The sequence below is a fragment of the Oryzias latipes genome, chromosome 13 (assembly GCF_002234675.1).
Source record: "Oryzias latipes chromosome 13, ASM223467v1".
Lineage (NCBI taxonomy): Eukaryota > Metazoa > Chordata > Actinopteri > Beloniformes > Adrianichthyidae > Oryzias > Oryzias latipes.
In genome coordinates, this window is record NC_019871.2 from 22174734 (window position 1) to 22200032 (window position 25299).

Consider the following 25299-nt stretch of genomic DNA (forward strand, 5'->3'; position numbering starts at 1 on the left):
GCGCTCAAACACACACAGCCAAAAACTCACACAAATGTAGACGTACAGTGAGACGGAAAGATGAGAGACTGCAGAGGAGCTGAAAACTGACAGCTTGATCAAAAAGTTTTCATTTTTTTCTCTTTGACCAATCTGACAGGAAACAGACAAACAGTCTCTGTATCCTGGCAACAGCCGTCTTTCTGGGGCACTCGGAAATGCAGAACTGGACGGGATGGGAGTGTGTGTGCCTGCATATGTGAGAACTTTAATGTTGTTGTGTCTTCAGGTCCGTCAGGCCCAGCAGTCGGTCCGTTTTGACAAATGCCACTCAGCCCAACCATCAGACAGTCATTCTAAACTGTGACCCCAATTTTACTTTGAAAATCTGCAGTAAAAAAAGACAAATTTTTATTTTTTTAAATACCTACCCCAGTGAAAATTGTGTTTTTGATGTGTTCTTGTAGCACTTTTCTCATGATGGAGGACATATATAAAGAAATTTAAGCACAAAATTGCATTGCTTAGTATTTCTTCATTCAATTTGTTGTGTCTCAGGAACAGAAAAACATGCTGCCAGCTCCTATCTCCGCTCCATTCTGATGCATCGATTTGCAGAAAAATAGATCCATGTACGTCTTTGTTTTCCACGTCTGAGCTGGAATCTGGCTCCAAACTGAACAGCTGGATAGCTTCAATATTGCTTTTCATTTTTGTTGCACCTGAGATGTCAGCTTGGGGTTGTGAGTGGCTGTGAGCTACCAGGAGAGCATGTACACAGAGGAATGATGGGAAATAGGGTGGCCTTACTCCCCGCTAACAGTTCCCGGCCACAACACAGGGTCAAATTTCTAATAAATTACTACCCCTTTACAGAAACTATGGCCTAGAAAATGACATAGGTTTTTTGACTTTGGCTAAAATCTGCATAATTATAATTAAAAGACCACTGAGGACGCTTTGAAAATAAATCAAAAGATGATTTGAGTGGGACTTTAAGGTTCATTTTCTTACCTCTTGACATGAAGAATCAGAGAAAGCACTTAATCATAGGATTCATATTTTTTAAGGGGATGTTCCTTTTAGGCTCCTGTTGCAGTAAATGTAGGTTTTCTGACTGAAACGATCAATTCTGCTGCTTCTTTTTCCTCGTTGACAAACCCCCCCGTGCCACAGAGCTTTTTCAGTAATATAGCTTTAAATGTATAAGTCTAACCTTACAACGATCTCACTGAGTTTCATTCAGTGGAGCAGTTTGCAGCATCAGCGGCCAAAATATTTTTATTTTTAAAAAAAGCAGATCTGATTATGATTTACTCCCCACTGACAATAAAAACACACAAACTGAACAAGTCGTTAGAAGTAGAAGTGAAGCCAGTGTGACAAACTGCTTTATAGGAATTTTATACATTTTTTTCCTTTTTTCAATTGCAAACACGTTGCTACAGAATTAGCCGCAACATGAGCTTAACTTACGAGCTTGCTTGTGTATGTTTTGTCTACCAGAGGGTTAGTTCATCCGTGCTAAAAAACAGGGTCCGTTGTGGTGTAGCGAGAAGATCGTACCTTTTTGCGTGTGCCTGAGCACATTCTTGTGTGAATGTCCTAATCCTCTCTGTCAAAACGATTTTACAGCTTTCGCTCATCTCCTTCAGTCTTTCCAAGTAGAGGAAGAGAAGATTAGTTACACATCCTCCTCTCTTGCTCCAAGTCTCTTCCTTTATCCTCTGCTCCACAAGTGTGTATCTGTGTGTGCGCGTGTGCACAAGTGTGTTTGTGTGTGGCCTTGGCGGTTTTACATAAAGCTCCATCGAAGAAGCACAGAGTGGTTGGCAGCCGAACGCAGTCACTGTTTAATAGACCATTTTTTGCAGAGTTGACCCTGCCGTATTGAGCTTTCTGTCACGGAGACACGCACACCCACACACGCACACACATACACGCACACACACACGCAGACCGTTTTACAGCATCCTCAGATAATGAGCCTCTAGTAAATCATTCAAAATCTTACAAGAGAAGCTGCAATCAAACACAAACATTTAAAGAGCACAGAAAAAATGTTCATGCGCATTGATGAGACGCAGTAAAACACAGAAACAGAGACCATGTTTGTGCACATGCACACTCACAAACAAAGCTAGAATGATGTCACCTCAGGGCTGATTGTGAGAATTCCCAGTTGCTCATTCGCTCTGTTTCTGAGGGCTTGTGTACACGGGTCAGCGGGAAGTGGGTGGTGCTCATCCACTGTGGAAGTATGTGTGATGACTTTGTGACCTCTTCATCAACCGCTTTGTCACCTTTGACCTTTGGCCTACACAAAGGCTTTGGGTGGAGTGCAGTGATTCACACACTTCTGATGTGTTTTTTTTTTCTAAATCTGTGACAAATACTGAGATCAAGTGTGAAAAATGCATTTTAGTAAAGGCTAAATTCCCTTTCTAATCATTTGTTTTTTTCTCTGTCTTCTTCCATCATGCTTTGCGTCCGTCTCCTTGGTGCTTCTTGGCGATTCTTCTCCAAAGGTAAGAAATGAGCACTTGGTGAATCAAAAGCATTTAAGCAAAGAGATGCAGAAGAAGCAGAGACAGAGTGAGGCAGTGAAAGGCTGCAGGAAACAGAGCAGCGTGGAGGGGTGCCGGCTCGATATACAGGAGATTGATTAGGGGGCTAACAGAGAGAGAAACAGATCAACAGGTGGGGAGATTTCCAGATCTTATCTTGGTACATTTCACAGGCAGATGAACAGAGCGATAGTCTAAAAAGGAGCAGATTGAGGAGCTCCATCACCAGCCGACCGGACGGCGATGAAGACGTCCAGAACAAAGGAAACATTTCACTTAAAAACTCTTACATGTAATTCTTCTTTCTCTTTCGGCTTTTCCCATCAGGGGTCGCCACAGCGAATCATCCTTTTCCACCTCACTCTGTCATGGACATCTTCTACCCTAACATTAGCCAACTTCATGTCCTCTGTTAAGACATCCATATATCTCCTCTTTGGCCGTCCTCTTGCCCTCCTGCCAGGCAGCTCCATCTCCAACATCCTTCTACCAATATATCCACTGTCCCTCCTCTGAACATGAGCCATCCCTCTGATGTACTCGTTCCTTATCCTGTCTAACCTGGTCACTCCTAAGGAGAACCTCAACATCTTCATCTCCGCTACCTCCATCTCAGCCTCTTGTCTCTGTCTCACTGCTACCGTCTCTAACCCATAGAGCAGAGCTGGTCTCACCACTGTCTTGTACACCTTTCCTTTGAGTCTTGCTGACACTCTTCTGTCACACAACACTCCTGACACTTTCCTCCACCCGCTCCAACCTGCCTGCACTCGCCTCTTCACCTCTTTTCCACACTCCCCATCACACTGAACTGTTGACCCCAAGTACTTAAACTCCTGCACCTTCTTCACCTCAGCCCCCTGTAACCTAACGCTTCTACCTTGATCCCTCTCGTTCAGACACATGTATTCTGTCTTACTACGACTGACCTTCATGCCTCTTCTTTCCAGAGCAAACCTCCACCTCTCTAGCTGTTCCTCCACCTGCTCTCTACTCTCACTGCAAATTACAATGTCATCCGCAAACATCATTGTCCAGGGAGATTCCTGTCTTACCTCGTCTGTCAGCCTGTCCATCAGCATAGCAAACAAAAAAGGACTCAAAGCTGATCCTTGGTGTAGTCCCACCTCCACCTTGAACTCCTCTGTCTGACCTACAGCACATCTCACCACCGTCATACTTCTCTCATACATGTCCTGAACTACTCTGACATACTTCTCTGCCACTCCAGACGACCACATGTAATGTGGAGTACAATTAAGTCAAAAAAATGTTTATTGCTTGGGTTGATATTAACACCCAGCTGTGACCCTGATTGCAATCTTTACTATAACACTGCATGATTACTGCAATACAGAGGGACTTTGAGGAGCTCCAGGTGACGTTTTGCCGCAGTGAAGTTTCTCATCTGATCTGCTTTTTCTGTCGACATTTGGTTTGTACCGCTAGACTAGAGAAAGAAGTGTTTGGCCGCAAGGTTGTTTTTTGTAAGATTTCTTCACCTGACATTCCAAAATGCATTTACCCTCAAGCTGCTCACTTCAACAGAGTTGTGGCTCAAACCACAGGAGGCTGATCAACCCCATTTTTGGCCACTTCATATTTGTTTCATTTGTTGTTCAGAGGAAAACACAGTTAAAGACCCACTCTAATGAAAATTGTGTTTTTGGCTTTTTTAACATGTACTAGTGGCATTTTCCTGATGGTGGAGGACATATATGAGGAAAATTAAGCTTTAAACTGCATTTCTCAGTATTTTGTTTTTCAAGTTGAATCAGAAGCAGATAGAAAATCTGTATGTGTGGCATAATAAATATGTTAGGTGGACCACAAGCTCCCTGCTGTGCTCCATTCTGATGCAACCACTTGCAGGCAAATAGAATCATGTGTGCCTTTGTTTTCTTTGTCCAAGTTGGCATCTGGCTTAAAATTGAATGGTTGGATAGCGCTGATATTTTTAGCCATCTTTCGGCAGAGGGTGTAAACAGAGAGCTTTCAGCAACAGGAAGGGGAAAGGGCGCCGAGTTGCTCTACGCCAACGGAACCGCACAAAACTTAGACTTGAGTTTCTGATGAACCACTGGTGCTCTGCAGAAACTATGTCCTAGAAAACAACACACATTTTTTATTTTGGCTAAACTTGACATAGTCATAATTAAAAGACCAATGGGAATGCTTTAAAAATAGCTCAAAAGATTATTAGAGTGGGTCTTGAAATATTATTATAATTTGAATAATTAAAGTATTTAAACTTTCCATGTCACCTGAAGTGGGGCGAGTACAGCGTTTCTATATAAATGTTTAATTTGTGTCTGTAGAAGATTAAAAATCATTTAACCAGTCAGAGTTCAATGAATTATGTGATTAAAGCTTTTCATTTTTTCATTTTCCAAACTTGTTTTTTAAATCCCACTGCAATAAATCTTTTATTTAAAAGAAGAAGCCTCTGTAGAATATTACAGTTTTTCTTTAAATCCAACAGTTTCCTATAGTTTCCCTTTTCAAATGTTGTCCCTTATTAGAAAAAAAAGAAAAATCTTCCTGCATTACTTTATATTTCTGACTTTACGCTAAAACTATTCAAGACTCTTTTGTTTTTATTTTATTATTATAACCCTTCATTTAACCAGGATATTCGCATTGAAAGTCAAAACCTCTGTTTTTAAGGAGACCTGACCAAGAGGCAGCTACAGGCACAGTTGAAACATTAGAACAAAAATAATTACAATAAAACGTTAACATTTAAAAAGTTAAAACACTGAAACGAAACAAAAGTGTGAATCATAAAAATAGTTAAATTAACTTTCTGTCCCAAACCTTGTTTTGCTCTTCAGCCTGTTGTTGTTCAACTGATCCAGTATTCTTTGTGTTCAGTCTCTGCCAGAAACTATATGTTTTTACATACATTATAAAAATACATGACATTTTTGTGCTGATGTAGAAAACCACTTAAAATTGTCCTTTAGAAGAGTTCATTTCGGTTTTCTTCTTTTTGCTGTAAGTCTGCAGAAAATGTGCACAGTTTTAGCAGCTCATAAACACACACTAAGCTGGAAATGAGTAAATACCGCAGCTATAATAACAGGTTCAAACGCTTGACCCTGACTGTGTGTGAGGATGTTTGTGGAGGAGAATTAATGACCTGACTGTAGTCTTTGTGTTTGACTTAGAAACACACCGGTGATGCCACACACACAAACACAGGCAGTTGGAGGGAGACTCCAACGGGGCTGCTTATGTAAATGTGGGCAGTTTGTAAAAACATTTATGCCTAAAAGTTGATACAAAAAATTGTTGCTATTCAGGAAATAAAGGAGATCATTTGCTTGTTTTCTGTAGCAGCAGATAAAATCCCTGCTGTCACAATCGCACAGAAGAAAATGGCCTTTCAATGTCAAATGTGTGGAAAAGATTTGTTTACAATAATTCTCTTTTTTTGTGTGTGCGCTTTTTTTGAAGTACAGAAAGTAGCTTTGGGGGAAGTTGAGGCAAGTGGTTTGTCTCTGAGCTGCTGTGTGCGCTATGTTGTGAAGTAGAGCCCATCCATCACTACCCCATCAATTACTTCTACTCCAATCAGCTAAATGGATCGCACCAATGGTTTTGTGCTGGGATGTGTGTGTATGTGTGTGTGCATGTGTGTGGAAAACCCATGCAAGCATTTTCAGATTGGCTTCATCAAACTCCACAAATTGTGCTGTTTTTTCACAATAAAATACAAAAATACCAAGCATCTCTCTTCTCAAAAATGACAAAATGGTTTTAAACTGCAGACGTGTTGCAGCTTCTGATGCATTGCCTCCATGTTTGGGTTTTTACTGTCCGTCATCTTTCCTGTGTCTCATGTAATGTGTGCACGTGCAGGTTTTCTGTGCAGGTTTTCTGTCGATCATTCATGGTCTGCCGCTGTTTCCTGTCTTTTCTGTGAGTCCTCTGGGCAAAGTAGTGGCCGCAGGCAGGAGCTATACACTTTTAGTCCACTTTTGTGTGTGTGCATGTGTGTGTTTTTACACATGCTGGTTAGAGTGAGAAACTTCTGGGGTATAAGCATTGATTGTGTGTCTGGTGCCCCGCTGTTAGCGCACAGTTAGCCTCATTACCAAAAGGTCTTGCTGTTCCCTCCTCTTCCTCTTCACATTGCTACAAATATTTTCTGCTTTTACAACCTGTGTGACCTCATTCTCCCCTGCGTCCTCTCTGTCCTTTTCCTGCACCTCTCATCTTGTCATTTCACTGAACATACTGCAGCAGTGACAAGAGACTGGCAACCTAAACTGCAGGGGTGAAAACGTGCTCTTCCAGACAGATTTGACTCCTAAAAAGTTGTCTTGGGTGGGGGGCGTAGGCGGTAAAGTCTAAAATACTCCTGGAACCATCTTGATTTGTACCCCTAAGAATTTGATTTCAGTAAAACTTTCAATTGAGACATTATTTATTGTAATTGCGAGCTCGATATTGGCATTGTAATTACCAAAAAGCATCATTTTGGTTTAATCTAGGTTTGAACTCTGTATGTGTGGCATAATAAATATGTTAGGTGGGCTCTGTTAACCACATTGATAAGTTCCCTAAGATTGAGTTTTAAAGCTTTTGATATATTGAGTATATCATTTATGTAAATATTGAATAGCAGTGGGCCCAGAATTGATCCTTGTGGGACAACTATTTTCACGCATTTAATATAAAATCACTTAAGAAAAGATCTGAGTCCCCTTTAATACTCCTATTACAGTGAATTTAAATAAACCTAATCTGCTCTTTTAGAAAAAAACAAATGATTCCTCTTTTGTTTAATTATATTTAACACATATTTATTCTTTTAAAAGCGTCTGGTGAAGGGTTATTTTAGCAAATCAACACTGCAGGGAAGTGGGCCTCTTCAGAAGAACATTGTTGACCCACAAGGAGTAGATATTCGATGGGCACACCGTCTACGCTGTCAGCAGTATTGGCAGAGGGTCAAATGTATTATGAGACATAAATTATTTAAAAAAATATTCATTTATGGATTTTGTCAGCACTTATTGTGGATGGAGGCTTACAGCACCAACTAGCCTATATTTTCTAAAAGCTTGTCTTTTTCCTGTAAAATTCTGACTTTTTCTCATAGATTTACGATTTTATTCGTGTAAATTACGCCTTCTTTTTTGCAAAAATACGACTTTTTTCTCATAAATTTAGTAATTTTTTCTCTCAAGATTATTACTTTTTTCTCTCAATATTACAACTTTATTATCGTAAATGTATTATTTTATGGTGGCCCTTATACTCTGTGGTAGACTTCCAATTCCTTTTTGACATTTAGTATTTACATTTCCCCACACCCCATTAAAAATAAAAACTTTAACGTCACATAAACACAACTGGAAATGAATTCGGAGGTTTTGTACCAAAGATATGAAGGACAAATCTCCCCCATTATGATGCTCATAAATAGAAACACAGGATAAGCAGATAATAGCTGTAACTCAGTGACACTAACATGAAGCCATGCTATTATGCTCCTGTGACATAAAATGGATTTTGGAATCAACTCTGGGCTCCACCGGGAGCTAATAAAAAGCGGGCCGTCGCAGGGTGATGCTGGGCCTTGGAGAGTGTTTGTCAAAAGCCTGGCAGCAGCATCTTGAAACAGCTGCTGCCAGGTCATTGTTGACTGACTGAGGCAGGAGAGCAAGCCAAAACCAGGAACCTGACATGATGAGATAAAAGCATGCACAAAAAAAGAAAAAAACTTGACAGGTTGCCTGTCCATCTTAGTGGGAAAACACACACAAAGGAACTCTTACCTGGAGGCCGGTCTCTACCTGTTTTTGTGTCCGCTGTGGCAGAGAATCAACAATTCCAAAGAATGTGGGCAGTTATTGTTTGCCTCAATTAACAAAGGCCTATTATTGCCCTGTTGAGCGTTTTCTGTTTACAGAGAAAACAATTCATGAAGAGTCGCCATCTTTGATGGCAAAAACAAAAATCCCCTTAAGAATGCACCAATAATTTGTTTTGTATTTTTGTTCTCTTCCATCTTCTCTCATGTCACCGGCATTGTTCAGCCGTCCAAAGACCTGCTTCAATTTGTAGAACCATCTTGCCAGCTGGTAATTACTGCTTCTGGGCTTGTTTCTTGTTCATGCTTTTGGGGTTGTAATTATTTTCCTGAATCACACTCTTTAACAACTTGTGTCTGACGTATTTAATCTAAATCAGGGTATGCTTCTGCTCTGCTACTGCCACGGGTGTTTTATAATGAGAAAATGTGCTGAGACCTAATACATTTTTAAAAAAAGCTGAAATTAAGAGTCCCACTTTCATCACTGCTGGATAGTGGAGCATCAAAAGCACAGAACACTCAACAAGTGCAGTCTGTGAAGATGGAAGACACTCAGCAGAAGTTACTCAATCATCTGAGTCCCTAAGACCTACAAATGAATCAGGCTGGAGAATGACACCAAGCTGCACTAATCACAATAAAGACATAAATCTGAAACATTTATAATGATGTTATACAGGAAACTCATCAGCAGGATTGAGATCCTCAGAGGTTAGCCGCTACTAATATTTGCCAAAACTCAAAACAAATGTACTGGGGGGAAAAAAAACAAGATCTGGACAGGATAAGCAGAAAGGTAGGCCTGCTCCTTGCCGCTAAGGTAACTTTTCTCAAGCTGTGGTGTACTAAATAAAGATTTTTATAGTTTAAATCATTGACTCTGTATATAAGAACTGGACTGGCTGACCCCTACCCTTACGGTGTCTGGCTCCAACATGGCATTGTCCAAATAAATGGCAACTGAATTGAATTAATTTGGTTGGAGCAGGAAGTAAATCATTTTCTATCAGTGATGTCCATCATCAGAAACCCCAGTTGACCTTTAGCCAGCAGGAGATGCTATGTTTTGCAACCGGCTGTTGTCACAGAACTCTAAATGTGCTGTTTGGTGAAATAGTTTTTGCATCTCTCCTAATTGTTGTGTTTTGTTTATTTTTGATCAAATCTGTGTCAATATCAGTTGATGATTTTATTTCTTAAAAGTTAAAAACTACATCCAAAACTGACAGACCCCATTTGTAAAACAAGTATGGTCCCAGGACTCGTTCTGCCTCTCTTGGCACCAAAAAGAGTCTGCAGAAACTGGCAGCAGAACAGCTCTGTGGCCCAGTGAAGTGGTATATCAAGCCTTTAAAGAAAGACCTAATGCCTCTTTGCTTGACACATGGCATCAAAAGTTGGAATAAATCACCAACTGCTTCCGAGATCATGACTTCAATATAACATAACATTATGTTATTTGTTAGAAGTCATTCCTCTGGCATTTTTTAGATCTCTGTCCTGCTGTAAACTAAAGTGACAATTATTCTGAGGCCTCAAAAAAATAGCCGAAAGTCTGAACTTGTGGCTCCATCAATATTGGTTTCAAAGCCGCCGCAAACCAAACCACCACCAGATTTTAACTTTTAGTTAAAAAATGTTCTTAAAGTGTTGGATAAAAGTTCAGCAAACATGAGATTTTGTGATTTTTGAGCAGCAGTGAATTCTCAAAGGGAATTTTTCTTCCAAATGGAGCCAAGCAGGTTTGCCTAGCTCTTCTTTCAATAAATCATCGCATATGTTCATTCTTATGCATCAAATTATGTTTTTTTTTCTCTCTTTGTCTCTAATATACTGAGGAGTCCTAGACTTTTAAAAGCAAACATTGTGAAAAAAATCTAAAAGAAATCTGTGGAAATTTAGGAGATTATCTGAAATGAGGACCTGTTATCTACCAAAATAATCACCACTTAAATGTACACAATGCGCAGACATAACAATAAGTCCTTTTCCAGTTATGGTTTTATGTAAACTGTAAGAAAACGACCTGCTTCTAATCAGAACTGCATTTTCTATATGAGGAAACAGCCAAAACATCTTCTTCCATACAGATGCTCATCTGTGGACCAAAAGCCTCCATGAGGTTCCTGCTGACGGCTGAATATGTTAAAAGCCCTTCTGTTCATCGCTGCTAGAGAATAAAAATTGAAAAAAAAATGTTAAAAGATAAACACTGATGATTGAACAATAATTTTTTAAAACATAAATCTGCTCTCTAGCAGGTTCCCTAATTAAATCAATCGGCTGCAAAGCCATTAACTATTTTCCGAAAACGAATGCATGTTTATGTGCTTCAGATACTAAAAAATATCGTACGATAATATAGTAATTGTATTTTTATTGCCACTGCCCTCAAGTGGCCAGAAAGAGGACTTACTGCTCCAAAAGCTGCTTTGCTGCTCTGTCATCCGCTACTTGGCAGGTAAATTGTCCGCCAATGGAGTTAGAGATAAATTAACAGATTATTTTGAAGGGTTATGAAGCCGGCGTTAGGCTGTCATAGACACAGATGTGTCAGTCTGTCTCTGCGCTTCGTACGATAAAGAGGATATCGTGTAAATCAATCGGATGTAAAACAAAAACACTAAAGATAAAAGATTGTTCATTTCCCTCCTGTCAGCTCTGATAATGTCAGGGCAGCAGAGATGGAGCAGGGTTTTTTATTAAATCTCTTTACACAGAGCTGAACAGATATACAATTTCACACTAAGCAGGAAATTGCCATTTACATGTTTAAACAATGAATCCATTAAAATTCCACACTGCATCAATGCAGCAGTGCAGCCCTTTGCTAAGGGGCTCAGCTGAGAACTGTTAAAGTTAGCAAAGAATTATTTTATTCTGCAGTAAAACGCTGACAGCTGGTGTGCAGTCTAAGCTGACACCCATGTACTTAACCTTTGTCAGCCGTCTGAGGGCTTCTATCCACTCTTTTCTTTATACTTTCAAAAATCAGCATCTTTTTTAGGTTGTTCTTATTGAAGATAAACATGGACAGCTTCAGGGGCAACCAGTTTGACCCCCAACGGCCTCGCATACAAACCAGAAACAAAGTATGTGATACTAGCCTTTTAAAATTTCACCACCAGCAAGAACTTTTTTTTTTTTTTTATCCTTTTGCTCTACATTTTGGCTAACTGCTTTTGAGGCCAGATGGAAGCCGCATGAAATCATTGACATGAGGGTTGGACCAGCCAAGATGGACTGAGTCCTCTTTAGATGAGTGTGCTGTTTCCAAGACGGGAGGCAGAGCGCTTAACATCCTCTTTCAGCCTTTTTTCTGCAGCTTCTACAAAAGCTTAAAACCCAGAATATTTCAGAAAGCCTCTGCTTTGGCCACCGCTGCTTTTTACAACACATTTCTGGACATAAATCACTAGAAAAATAAAAAAGGAACTGTTTTTTTGTTGGTGTTGTTGTTCCTGGTTATCAAATCCTATAAAACAAAAGCAAAAAGTATTTTAAAAATAATTTAAAAGCAGATTGACAATAATGCTGATAAGAGAAAACATTGAAAGAGAAGCACAGTCTTATCTAAGCTTTGATAAGATGCTTTGTTCACTAGAACTGAAAGTTTAGCTCTGCTCAATCCACCCATTACTTACATATTTCCACATATAGAGCTGGAAGAGAGTCCTTAGCACTTACACAAAATGATTTCTTTATTAACAAGCCTGGTATTTTCAGAGGAATTTTAGAAATGCTGTCATTTTGAGCTATAGGAAGTTCATTCATTAAATGAATGTTGAGTTACGATGGCCAGACTTATGTGGTTTGCAGAATGTCTAGTGGTTTCTGATGACTCTATAAAGCTGGACTGTGCATGAGGAGATGTTTGATTTTGGCCAGGGCAGTTTTTCAGCCATGTGGCCGTTGCCATCTTGGTAGGATGCGTCATCACAGAACTTCGACCTTTTAAAACAAGACAAACATGTCTGACAGTTGATGTTGCTGAAAAGCTGCTTTAGGCCATAGATGAAGATTTGAGGAACTCTTCTGTATGGCAAATAAATATAAAAAAAACTACCCCACACCCATGTACTTAAAACAAAAATTAAGGACATCCATGGTTGGTAGATAAAATATTTGTAATATTATATAATATAATTTAATATATTATAATATATAACAATGCTTCTATGCAAAAATCTTAGCAAAGCTGAGGGGGAGATGACAAAAAATGGATTTTGAACAAGAATGTATTTGTTATGTAGAACATTTGCTGGGCGGGTTGCAAGCTTCCTGCTCGGCTCTGATGCATCCACTTGTATATTTCCATGTATGTCTTTTTTTCACTAATCTAAGGTGACATCTGGCTCAAAACTGTATGGCTGGATAGCACCTATATTGCTCGCCATTTTTGTTACAATACTAATGGTAGGTCGGGGGTGTGGGGGGCTGTAAGGTAGTGGGAGGGCGTGTAAACAGATAGACAATAGGAAGTGAGTCCGAGATAATTTGGCACCAACAGTCCCAACCACAACTCTTCGTCTTTGTCCTAGAAAACGACACAGGTTTTTTAAATTTTTGGCTAAAAACGGCATAATCATAATTAAAAGATCACTGGTAACGCTTGAAAATAGATCAAATGATCAGAGTGAGTCTTCAAAGGGTAATAAAAAGAATGTACAATTTTTTTGATGTTTTTGGCTAAAAAACATTATCTCTTTACTGTTTTATGCAGTGTTTATCCATTTGGGGTACAAAATCAAACCACAAAGAAAGTCTTGGAGCAACAGTTTGCTCATTTCTTCTGTGAGGATGGGACATATGGAAGTGGATAAGGACTGTGGTGTAAAAAGACACAGCATACATAGTGCAAACAGACCTGGCTCCTGTTGAACTTCCATACTTTTCTCAAAAACAAAGAAAAAGTGCGGTTTCCTGGTCATTAAAAAAGGAGAACAGCAACAAAAAACAAAGAGTCGCATGTAGTCACATCTGTATCACTGTCACTAACAACTGCAGTGTGGACAAGCCTGACTTCAGAGAAAGTTTATGCATTTTCTCTCATGTATCTCTTGGTCTTCAAGATCTGTCCTTATCCTACATGTTTCCTTTTGAAAGAACCTGCATCCAAACAAACTTTTTACAGTTTGGTGTTGAGAGGCAACCATTTGGACTTTTAATCCCCTTGTTTAAATGACAGGAGAGAAAAAACATGTAAAATCTGAACAGATATAAAGACCCTCTCTAATAAAAATGATGTTTCTATTGTTTTTACATGTTCTTGAGCATTTTTCTCATAATGGAGGACACATACAAAAAGTGTGAGTATTTCTTTGTTCAAGTCATTGTAAAACAGGAGCAGACAAAAATATTGTAGGCGTGGTGCAGAAGTTACGACAGGCCACGAGTTCTCTGCTCTGCTCCATTCTGATGAAGAATGAAGACAAACAGATTCATGTACGTCTTTGTTTTCCTCATCTGAGCTGCTCAAAACTGTGTGGCTGGATAGCTTCAATATTGCTTTCCATTGTTGTTGCACCGGTAATGTTTGGTTGGGGCTGTGAGGGGGCTGGAAGCTAGCAGGAAAGCCCGTAAACAGATGGATGATGGGACCGGGGCAGGCTTTCTCTGGTCCAACAGTCCCGTCCACAACTCAGACTTGAGTTTCTAACGAACTACTGCTGCTCTGCAGAAACTATTACCAAGAAAACAACACAGGGATTTGTTTTTAGCTAAAAATGGCATAATCATGATTAAAAAGCTATTGGGAACATTTTTAATGAAAATTTAAAAGAATAATAATATTAGTAAAAATAAAACCAAACTCCATTGTGTTTAAAGGAACGTCTGGTGAGGATCCAGTACAGGCACTCAATGTAGCTTTTTAAGGGCATATAAAGAGAAGAGGAAGTGAGGCCATGGGAAGAGAGAGGCGTCTAAAGGGACATTAAGAGACTCAGTACATAAAGAGAGGTGGAGAGTGGTACCTAGACAGAGTGAGGGAAGGGCAGGGGGGGGGGGGGGGGTGACATGTCAAGGAGACACAGAGGTAACCGAGGGAGGCAGACTCCTCACACTTCCTGTGTACCTCTGTGTTTGCTTTTTCCACGCATTTATAAACAGGGAAGCTCCCTCAGTGGAGTCTTCCTGTAAAAAATCAAATTAACAGGAAGTTTGTTTTACCCTTAAACAATGGTTTGCTGCACATACACACACTGACATGTACTTGTGGAACACATATGAAGCTTCTGAATCCATGGACTGGAAGAATTGATGTTCATGTCCTGCGTTTTTGTTGTGGATCTGAAGGTGTTTGATTCCATGTCTTTGCTTTTCTGTTATTAAAACTGGATTTGTGGGCTTGCACCTGTGCAGATTTCCATTTGTGTGTGTGTGTGTGAACTCATCACAGCATGTTTGTAATTCAATTTGATACATTTTCATTTTTAATTTGTTGCATTCATGTGCAGCAGCTGCCCCAGGTGTACACTTTGAAGTTGGAACTCGCAGCCTGTTGCTCACTGATGTGCTGAGCAGAAGGCTCCATGGTTAAAATAACAAGTGTTTGAACATGTGAGCGTCGGGAACACGCCTCGCTGCTCTGTTTGTGTGTGTTTGTGACCTCTTCTTCTGCTCCAGCTTGGGTAGTGCCAGAGGTTCTCAGCACTGACCATAAACAGCAAAAGGGAAGAAGAGAATATTTGCCTGACCAATCTGGTGGCAGCTACTAAGAAGAGCTATCAAAGGTTTGGCTGGAAAATTATGGGTCTGCTTGAAAAAGCGAACATTAATTGCTGCAGAGTTACATTCAGCAAAAGTCGAATGAAGCTAACCTGTCTCGCCGTTTCTCTGTGCCACAGAGAACACTAATTATGTGGCTGGCAGGTTAATGCAGACATCCTAATTTACTGCTAAGTGCTGTGATTGCCTTTTAGAGTACGGTATGTGAAGTTACAACATGGACTGCAGACATCATTTAAGGATGGAGCATCGTAAAATTACCAAAACCTAGTTAATGTGATATATTTCTCTTATGCATCATTCCTTAGAAAAATAGGATTTTTATTACTTCCTCTTTCTTGTTAACATCTGTTTAACATGTTTTTATCCTGCATCACAGTGAAAGGCTGCCTCAAAAGAGACTCATTTGCATGTTTCCAGCCAAATCTCATGGGTGTCTTTTAGACACTTTGAAGTCCGCCGTGCCTGCTGGAGAAAAAAAGTGACATAAAACAGAGATTCAGTCTGCAGCTCAGACGCTCAGATCCAGCTCCACGGCTGTTTTCAAACATGACTGATTCCTTCAACCAGTTGCTGTGAGGCTTTTCTTGTGCCGACTGGAGAAAGCTCAGAAAAAATAATAAAAGTGAAGACGCAATCGCAAAGCAGCGCAGACGTGTGTTGTGGCAGTAGCGAAACAAAAGCAGAACATTTGTTTGGGACCTTCATCAGAAGCTCTTTGGAAGTCCTCAGAAGTCCATAGAGAAGATGTGAGACTTCATGTAATGCTAATTTTTTTTTTATTACAAATAATATATTTTTTGTATTTAAAAAAAAAAAGCACTAAGTTTCAGTACACATATCTTTTGTAAAAAAGGATTTTTAGCTTTCAAATGTCAAAACAGCTGAGTAAATACTATGTGTTTTATGAAACCCCGCATGGGTACCCGTACAAATGCTGTGGGTATTTGGGTGGTACGGGGCCAGAAGAGAAGAGAAGACACTTTAATATCATCTTCCAAACTATTTTCAAAGTGTTACCATTGGACACCATTGAATTTTTAACCAAGTTTAAAAAAAACTGTAATTTTCTAGGACATAGTTTCTGCAGAGCGACAGGATTTCATTAGAAATTCACCTCTGAGTTGTGAGCGGGAACATTGGCGCTAAAGAAATTCCCCTCAACTTCCCGTCACCCATAACTGAAAGCTATTTACCAGCTCTACCATTAGCTTACAGCCCCTCACACCATCAACCTAACCTTAGCATTGCAACGAAAACGGCTAGCAATATGGGAACCATTCAGCCAAACAGTTTTTATCCAGATGCCAGCTCAGGTAAAGAAAACAAAGACAAACATGGATCTATTCGTCTAAACGTGGATGCAGTGGGGTTTTTTTTTTTCCGTCTGCTCCTGAGTCACAACGATTTAAATAAAGAAATACTCAGAAAAACAATCTATACCTTTATTTTATTTTTTTACCTACAGGAATGTGTTAATAACACCAAAAACCCAATTTTCATTGGAGTGGGTCTCTAAAGGGAAAGCAGGTGTGTCTTGCAGTTCCCTTGAGGTAAGGCCACTTCAAGGCCATCATGTGGGGCCAAAACGTGGGACCTGAATTAGAAAAGCAAATCCCGGATCCAGGAACATTTGGAAAGCATGTGCAAATATTAATTGACAGAAATCCCAGTTCAATGGTTCTTAGCCCAGTAACTGAAAATGAAATATTAAAGACCGTGAGAGGAATGAAGGGTAAACTCTCTACTGATGTTAATGGCATTGATATGGCTTTGGTGAAAACAGTAATCAGTGGAATTCTGAAACCATTAGAATATATTTTTAATTCATCATTCCAAACAGGTTCATTTCCTAATCAAATGAAAATTGCAAAAGTTATACCATTGTACAAAACCAGGAACAAGCATCACTTCACAAATTATAGGCCAGTTTCTATGTTACCGCAGTTATCAAAGATATTGGAAAAAATGTTCATAACCAGATTAAACTCTTTCATCGAAAAGCACAAGATACTGGACGAAGGACAGTATGGGTTCAGGTCAAATCGATCAACATCACTGGCCCTGATGAATGTAATAGAAAATATAACAAATGCTATTGATAATAAAAAACATGTAATCGGGGTATTTATTGATTTAAAAAAAGCTTTTGACACAATTAACCACGGTATGTTAATTAATAAATTGGAACGGTATGGCATTAGGGGGTTAGTGCTAGACTGGATCAGAAGCTATTTGAGCAACAGAAAGCAGTTTGTAAAGGTTGAAGGTGCTTGTTCCCAATGTTTGGACATTGTTTGTGGTGTCCCTCAGGGGTCGGTTCTGGGACCAATATTGTTTATTTTATATATAAATGATTTATTTCAGGTTTCTAACAAATTATGGCTAGTTCTATTTGCTGATGATACAAATGTGTTTTGTGATGGGGATGATCTGCAGCAGCTCATTGAAATTGTTAAGAAGGAGTTGGAAAAAGTGAAGCTGTGGTTTGATGTAAATAAACTTTCACTAAATTTAAGTAAAACAAAAATGATGTTATTTGGTCACCATAAGGGTAAAAATATTAACTATCATGCACATAAATGGGGTGAAGCTTGAAAGAATTTATGAAAATAAATTTCTTGGGGTCATAATTGATGACAAACTTACCTGGAAAGCACATATTAGCTACATACAAGCTAAACTATCCAGAAGTATTTCTGTCTTAAATAAAGCTAAACTGGTTCTGGACCACAAATCACTCCGCATGTTATACTGTACATTAGTTTTACCATATTTTTCTTATTGTGTAGAGGTTTGGGGGAACAGCTATAAAACAACGTTACATTCACTTTCAATACTTCAGAAGAGAGCAATACGAATCATACACAAAGTCAGTTACCTTGAACACACAAATAAATTATTCATAGAATCAAAATTACTCAAATTTTACGATCTAGTAGAGTATTGTACCGCTCAAATAATATTCAAGGCCAAAAACAATTTATTAAATTTGTCATACATAAAGCACGTACAAATAAAAAGAGATTCTGTGTTTCAATTTGTGGAGTGAAGTTGTGGAACAGAACCAGTAAATGCTTGAAACAATGTCCAAACATAAAAGAATTTAAATATAGATACAGAAAGATGATCATGGATAAATATGAGCAAATACAAAAAAATACAGAATGTCAGCATTTATAAATCTGCATACTTTGACAATACGTTTTGTTATTCATTTGCATGTTGTTTGGAAATGAAAATTACATGTATATATGTACATATACACTTGGGTAGGGCCCTGGACTTTGATGGTGGGAAAGTAAGGGCTTAAGGTAAAGGGGGGTGAGAGTTTATAAGATTTTTCTTCTTCTCACTCCCTTTTGGACTGGTGTTTATATAATTTTTTTTTTGTTTTGTTTTATATAATTTACTTGTCTTTTTCTTGTTTTTTTTTTGTTTTTTTGCAAGTTTAGTCTCGTTTTTGTCTTATTTTGTTATTTTACACTTGTTTCACTAGTCCAAAATAAAAAGAAAGAAAAATCATGAAAATGGATTGTGCCATTGTCCTCAATGTAGTAAGTGTATTGTAAAGTACTTGTAAAACGAATGTAAGCTGCACGCACTTATGACGTACGGGTGCTGTCGTATTGTACCCTTACACTGCGCCCTAGTCGTTAGTTAGGTGTGAGTACTGGCTACTTACTGACCACACACAAATACTGTACGCACGGGGTGTGCAGGTAACACATAAGTGCCTTTGGGACACCGGAAGGATGTCCACACAAACAACACTCTGTCTTATTTCTTCATTTCTGTCAGGCTGAAGACAAGGATTCACACACTTATCACGTGAATAGCACTCACAGGCTGCTTGCACAATTTGAGGCGGGGTTAAAAAAAAATTAAGCTCCACGTGACATGCCTGTGTCTCTCATACTTCACCCTTACGTGTTGTATAAATTTTCACTAGGACCTGTCGCCTGCAGCATGCTGTAGAAAAAATTGCATGAACATTTTCTCACTACGGACTCACTGAGCGATCTACGACCTTGATATTTTGTGCGGGACACCTGCGTGACCCCTACAGGTTTGCCCATTTTTCACCCGCAGTATCCACCCATAAGGGCAGTTGTGACATCAAGTTCAGAAATGTACCTTAGACCTTGTTGGAAATGGCTCTGCATTGTCTTCATTCAAGATAATCAGACGGCTGCGGTTTCCCACAGCTGTAACATACACAAGTGTGTCCTATTTTTGCATCAAAACAATCCTATAGATAGATTGTTCGACGTGCAGGATCGGGAAGACTCCAGAGTGAGGAAAAGATGACTAAAGAGTGACACGGAGCTGCAGAATGGCGCAAGTGTGTGGGTGTCTGTTCCTGAACAGAAAGAGGCAGATTAAAATAGAACAAGAGCCATATGACGAGAGTGAGACTGTCAAACACCTGCAGAGGAGAAGGAGACGGCAGAGTCATGATGGGATGTAAGGGATAAATGAAAGGCAGGCAGGTGACAAAGACCGGTGTCTAAGAACGAGCGAGGAAATGGTGAACAGTGAGAATACGGCGAACATTGGAGGAAGCCAAATGACAGAGTATGAATCATGAACAGATGGTAAAAAGGTTAGAAACAATGGGGGAAAGAAAGAGGAAGAGGATGAGAAAGGAAGATCATTAATGTGGCTTCGTGTCTCGGTCTGTGCGAGTCAGGCAAAAACATTGATGGACACCGATGAGCACTCCCAACGGCAAGAAGGAAAAGTAATGGACTACATTTTTACTGTCTCTACTAAAAGCTGCATTTGCATGGCGTGCTTTTATCCTTTTTTTTTAGCGACCATGATATTTAGACAACCCTGATTGGCAGTTGCTGACATTTAGATGAACGCGGCCTCTCAGTGAGATCCTATGACGACGCTTGAGCTACAGTCGGATCTCACAGGTTTGTCTGATTTGTACCAGAAACAATAACATAACAAGGAGGAGTTCTCCTGAAAACAATGAAACAACCACAACATTTAGGAACTTTAAGAGTCAGGGAAATTTATGAAAGAGCCGGTCCAGCTGATGCTGGACTGTGGCGGTGGTGCAGCAGTGGCTTCTTACGAAACCGTGTCAAAGCTCACCTGAAACAAAAAGAGCCATGAGACAAACAGCTGCGTACCCCGGCACTTATTCATTTCTCATTAGCCAGAATATCTGACAAAACAGCGGAGGAATCACTATAAAGGCAGGACACAATAGATTTATATGGGCTTGAAGTTTTGTTTGACATCATTCTATCAAGTGTAGCAACATCAACAAACTTTGAAGAGACGTTAGATCTATAAAATAAAGATCAAATGTTACTCGCAGACATTCAAACTCAATGAATGCATTAATTTTTCTTTACAATGCCTGCAGGGTTCCAAAGTGCTTTTCAATAAAAAGAGAGATAAGAGCGAAAACAAGAATTTAATAAAGTAAGAACAAAAAGGTTAAATTTCAGCAGCATATTACAAGAGACATTAAAATGTACAACAGACAATTTTATTTCTAAAGTAAGTAAAACAAGTCAAAGAAAAAAATACTATAGTATTAAAAGTATTAAAAGCCACTGATGTCATGTGCAGTTTTATTTCATATCATTGATGCCAGCAACAGAAAATGCACCCCAGTGTTTCTGCCGTGGTAGACCTTAAAACTCTAGAATGGCTGTGAACAGTTAAATGCTCTGTTAAGTAAACTGGAACAAGACCGTGTAGAGCTTTAAAAGCAAACAGTAAAAGTTTAAACTGAATTCTAAAAGAGAGAGAGCCAATGAAGTGACATGAGGACTGGAGGGATGCGCTCGTCTGCTTGACAGTCGTGCTGCTGCATTTTGGACTTTCTGCAGGCAGTTTAGTGAACGCTGAGTGACACCAAAAATACAGAGAGCTTCAATAATCTATCCGAGAGGTAATCACAGCGTGGATCACTGTTTCCAGATCCCTGTGGCTCAGGAAAGATTTAGCTTTTGCTAAAAGAGGGAAGTGATACAAGAACATTTTAACAGCACTGTCAGTCTGTTTGTCAAATTTAAAACAACTGTCAAAGCAAAGCCCCAGATTTCTGCCGTGGAGGTGTCACCAAAAACAATGGTCTCTGTTTTCATCTCATTCAAATAAAGATAATTCTGGCTCAAGCATTGATTGACATCATAAATGAACTCAGTTAGAACCATTGACTGTATATGAGAACTGTCACCCACAGACAATGGTTTTTACTTCCAGCTCCAACCAAATGAGTCATCGTTCCTACAGCAACCACTCTCACTAATCAGGAGTGATCTTGTTGGAAGTCCACACCTCTATCACTTGAAAGTGGGCTACACAAAATCTGTCAAGCAAAGGTTTTGAATGGTGGAGCGGGGGCGACCTACATACTTTTATTGAAGCATCTGATTGGTCAGTTATTAACTTAAATTATGTGGCCTACAAAGAAAAATAGGATTAGAAAGGACAGGTTGAAAGAAGAGTATCAGAGCAAGAAGGAATATTCTGACAAAAAGAATGAATGAGTAATAACCTTTGGTAATTGTTATCTATAACCTGTTTGGAAAGCCAAGGGGGAGGGATTCTCACATACAGTCAATGGTTAGAACATTTTGTGTACAACGTCCCTGTTTTTTACTGACCCCTTTAACATCCAAAAGGTTAAGCTTTTTTATTATTATTTACATCATAATAGCATCCATTTGGTGTTTTTAATAGTTATACTAGTTAAAAGATGTCATTTGTGCTTCTCATTTCATTTGATTCCACTGGTTTCTGTGTCATCATGTTGTGCATCTCTGTCAAAAGCTCAGCCACTGAATGAAAGGCTGACAGAAGCAGCTGTTAAAGCTGAAATGATCTCGTAACAGATCATAAACGTGTTTATAAAAACCCTCCCTGAGCGAGGACCAGCATCTGATGAGTCAATAAGAAGGATGTGTTGTTTATGTTCATGTCTGAGGGTCCACTTGATGCAAAGCTTTTTCAGAGAGACAATTTCTGAGTCGTTAAACACTCAAAGTCTTTTTCTCTACTTTGACCATCTGCTCTCGTCCCTGGAGAAACTGATTTTCAAATTACCAGAATGTGTGACTGCTTTTATCTTAGGTCTAAAAAAAAATTACTCAAAGCTTGAACGGAGCAGAGGAAACGTAAGGTGGATATGGGACACATCCGAGTGTTCGCCAGCCTGTCCTGAAACACTCCTCTTCCCAAAGCAACGTGTTGGTTCCATCAGCCAGCACCTCTCCACCTTCACGGGCCTCCTCAAGTGGTCTCCACCTTTCGACTCGCTCTTTCAGGTTTTGATTTGTGTTCCTCACTGGTTCTGTCTATCATCCATCTCCCCTGAGTCGGGAAATATTTATTAATCACTGTCTGGCATTGGTCCCCGTTTACTAAATTTCCCTCAGAGCTGCTGAAAAGTCCCGTCTCTTCTCTGAATCTTCGCTGGCACGCAGACACAAGTTGGTTAATAGTAACTGCACTGCTGTTTTGCCGAGCCGCTTCACGACTTTGTTTACTCATGTGAGAGGGAGATGTTTTTATTGGGGGGACTGACATGTTTTGTGTCTCTGTGCGTCATGGGGGCCCCTTATTATGGCCTGGCTGTATTCTACAGTGCATGTGTCTCCAGTATGTTAGTGATGCTACTGGAGACTCGGCTCTGTTGGAATAACAACCAGGACCCAACGCAGCTCAGCCCCACACCCCCGCACCCCCACCCCACCCGTCCTGTCACTCTGAGTGTGTTCAGGTGTTTGCCTCCCACCCCTGCTTCAAGCTGATTTAAAGTCAGTCCCCCCCCCCCATTTGTTTATCAGCTGTCACTGTGCAGACTAAAAATCCATCAGCATCAATAATTCACCTGAATGTTAAAGAAGGGGAATCGAACAGTTTGCCTCTTATCAGTTTAAAGATCCATCGATAAACAGGATCCAGCAGGTGAAGCGAACAAACAAACAAGCCGGTGATTTGTTTTAATGTCCAGAGGGGCGAGTCAGAACAGAAGAACAACAGAGATTAAATCAACAAAGAGAGGGGGAGGAAATTAAATGCAGATGATGGTGGACTACCTTCGCCGTTAGACCAAGGTGGCACGTCCTGAAATGCAGCATGGATTTGGTCTTGCATCAGAAATACAAGAGGAAGCCTAAAGGCTCCGCTCAGCTCATTAAACTAATCATCCCAGCTGACTATTTACCTAAAACAAGTCGTTATCCAACATGACCAATTTAGAATATTAGTGTTCATCTAACTGGCTAATCTAATCTGAGTCCCTGAGGAGTTTGTGTAGCGTTCACGACATTCTGGAGCGTGATCCAGCATTATAGTATATGTGCATTTGCATGTGTGGTTTTCCAGCAAGAGAGCCCTCTGTGAGGCTGTACCGCAGTGTGGAAGGAGAACTGCACCTCTCAGAGCAGAAAAGCACAATGGAGGGTGGTGGGAGAGACAACCTGTCATCATTCTCACCTACCATATTGAGATGTATAATAATAATAATATTAATAAACATCAGTGTCCACTAATCTGTTCGTGTAATTCTAGTCATTTCTATCCTCAAAATCCCTGTATTTTGCACATTTCCTGTTCATTTACAGAGTAAGCTGTGAGGTTAAGCAGCACTGAGCTCCTCCTCAGAGCAGATTGCGCAATCCCATTTAAACTGGGTCTTTTTTATACACTATAGACAAATTTATTGGGATGGCCAATGGTGCAGAGATAGAGTGGTCGACCTCTGATCGTCGCAGGTCGCAGGTTCAGTGTTTGGCTTACCTGCCCATGTATCAAAGTGTCCCTGGCAAAGACACTTAACCCGACATTGCCCCTTGTGGTTATAGATTGGAAACAGCGTTTGGCAGCGGAGCCGCCATCAGTGGGTGAATATGTGTAAGCTTGGTGAGTGGGACTGTGACTGTAAAGCGCTTGGGCCTTCAAGGAAAGTAGGAAAGTGCTTTATAAGTATACAGCATTGACCATTTTTTCCTATTTATTACATGTCCTCATTTTCCATTTAAGATGTAATGTATTTCATGTTCGTCTTTCAACTATCTAGTGGTCGATCTGACCTAAAGTCACAGTGAAAAGTCACAATGCGGGTGGTAATTCTGCCTCAGTGTTTTTCTTTGGTGTTTCCAAATAAAGTTCAATAGGAGTCTGTTATTTTATGCTTTGTTTGGACTGACTGTGTCAGGACTCAAACTTCTGTCTCCCCTTCCGACACCTAGGGAGAGCCATCTCCTGAGTATTTACTTTGTTCTCATCTTCACTACATCTCCCATCAGCCACTGCTTGCTGTTCCCAGACCTTGTACCAGCTCTTCAGCATTCAGTAATCACCCCCAGTGTATTTAATCGTTCACCAGGCTTTGCTCGGTGCAAAGTTTTGATTTGCATTTGCTGACAGGTTGAGCGTTACTTCTCTGACTCTTCGTGTATTTTGACTTTTGCCTGTTTTGCCTTTGCTCTCACACACCCTTGCCCAGTTTGTTTGCGGATTCTCTTATCCATCCTCTCGAGCCCTGTATGTGTTTGTCAATAAACACGGTTGAACATGGATCCAAAGGCCTCTGCCCTTTCGTTGCAGAATGCAAAGCTGTAATATCATTAAAATGTCTCAAAGTTGGACTTAAGATCAGAATGTGTAGTAATAAGTAATTGGATGATCAATGTTGGACCAACATATCCTCAATGAGACTGAGAAACAACTAAAACTAAAAGAACATGAGGAGACATTTTACCCTCAAGTAACAATGATTTTAATCCAGATGAAGAGACACGAGGACTCCATTTACAAGTAAAGATTACACCAGCGTGAAACTGTGCGCATGAGTGAAAGAGCACGCATCCTCTGTGGGGCTGTGTCTATGGTAAATAGTCTGTCTGTAGCATTCAGCTGGGGGGGGGCATACTGACTATACGTTTTGCATTCTTCCTCAGCCCAATACCTGCTATGTTTAGAAAAAGAATGTTGATATGAAATGCAATCAGTAGCTGGTAAATATATATTGGGTTAGTTGGTTTGTAAATCTGACTCTGAACGAGTCAGTGCCTCAGCCACAAACCTCACCACATGTCCCTGCCGTCAATCCAGGACATTTACCACAGCAGGGGTCTGAGTAAAGCATCACAAAGGACCAGAGTCATCCGGCACTAGGACTTTCCCATATTCTATTCTCTGGTAGGAAATACAGGGGCA

General features: G+C 39.9%; 1 protein-coding gene and 1 non-coding gene across 3 annotated transcripts in view; both read left to right on the forward strand.

Moving 5' to 3' along the window:
- Positions 1 to 25299, forward strand: part of pde2a (phosphodiesterase 2A) — a 207863-nt gene that overhangs the window by 130324 nt on the left and 52240 nt on the right. The window lies entirely within an intron of this gene.
- Positions 22695 to 22793, forward strand: mir139 (microRNA 139). The gene has a single exon (NR_107158.1). It is a non-coding gene; the product is annotated as a microRNA 139 (primary transcript).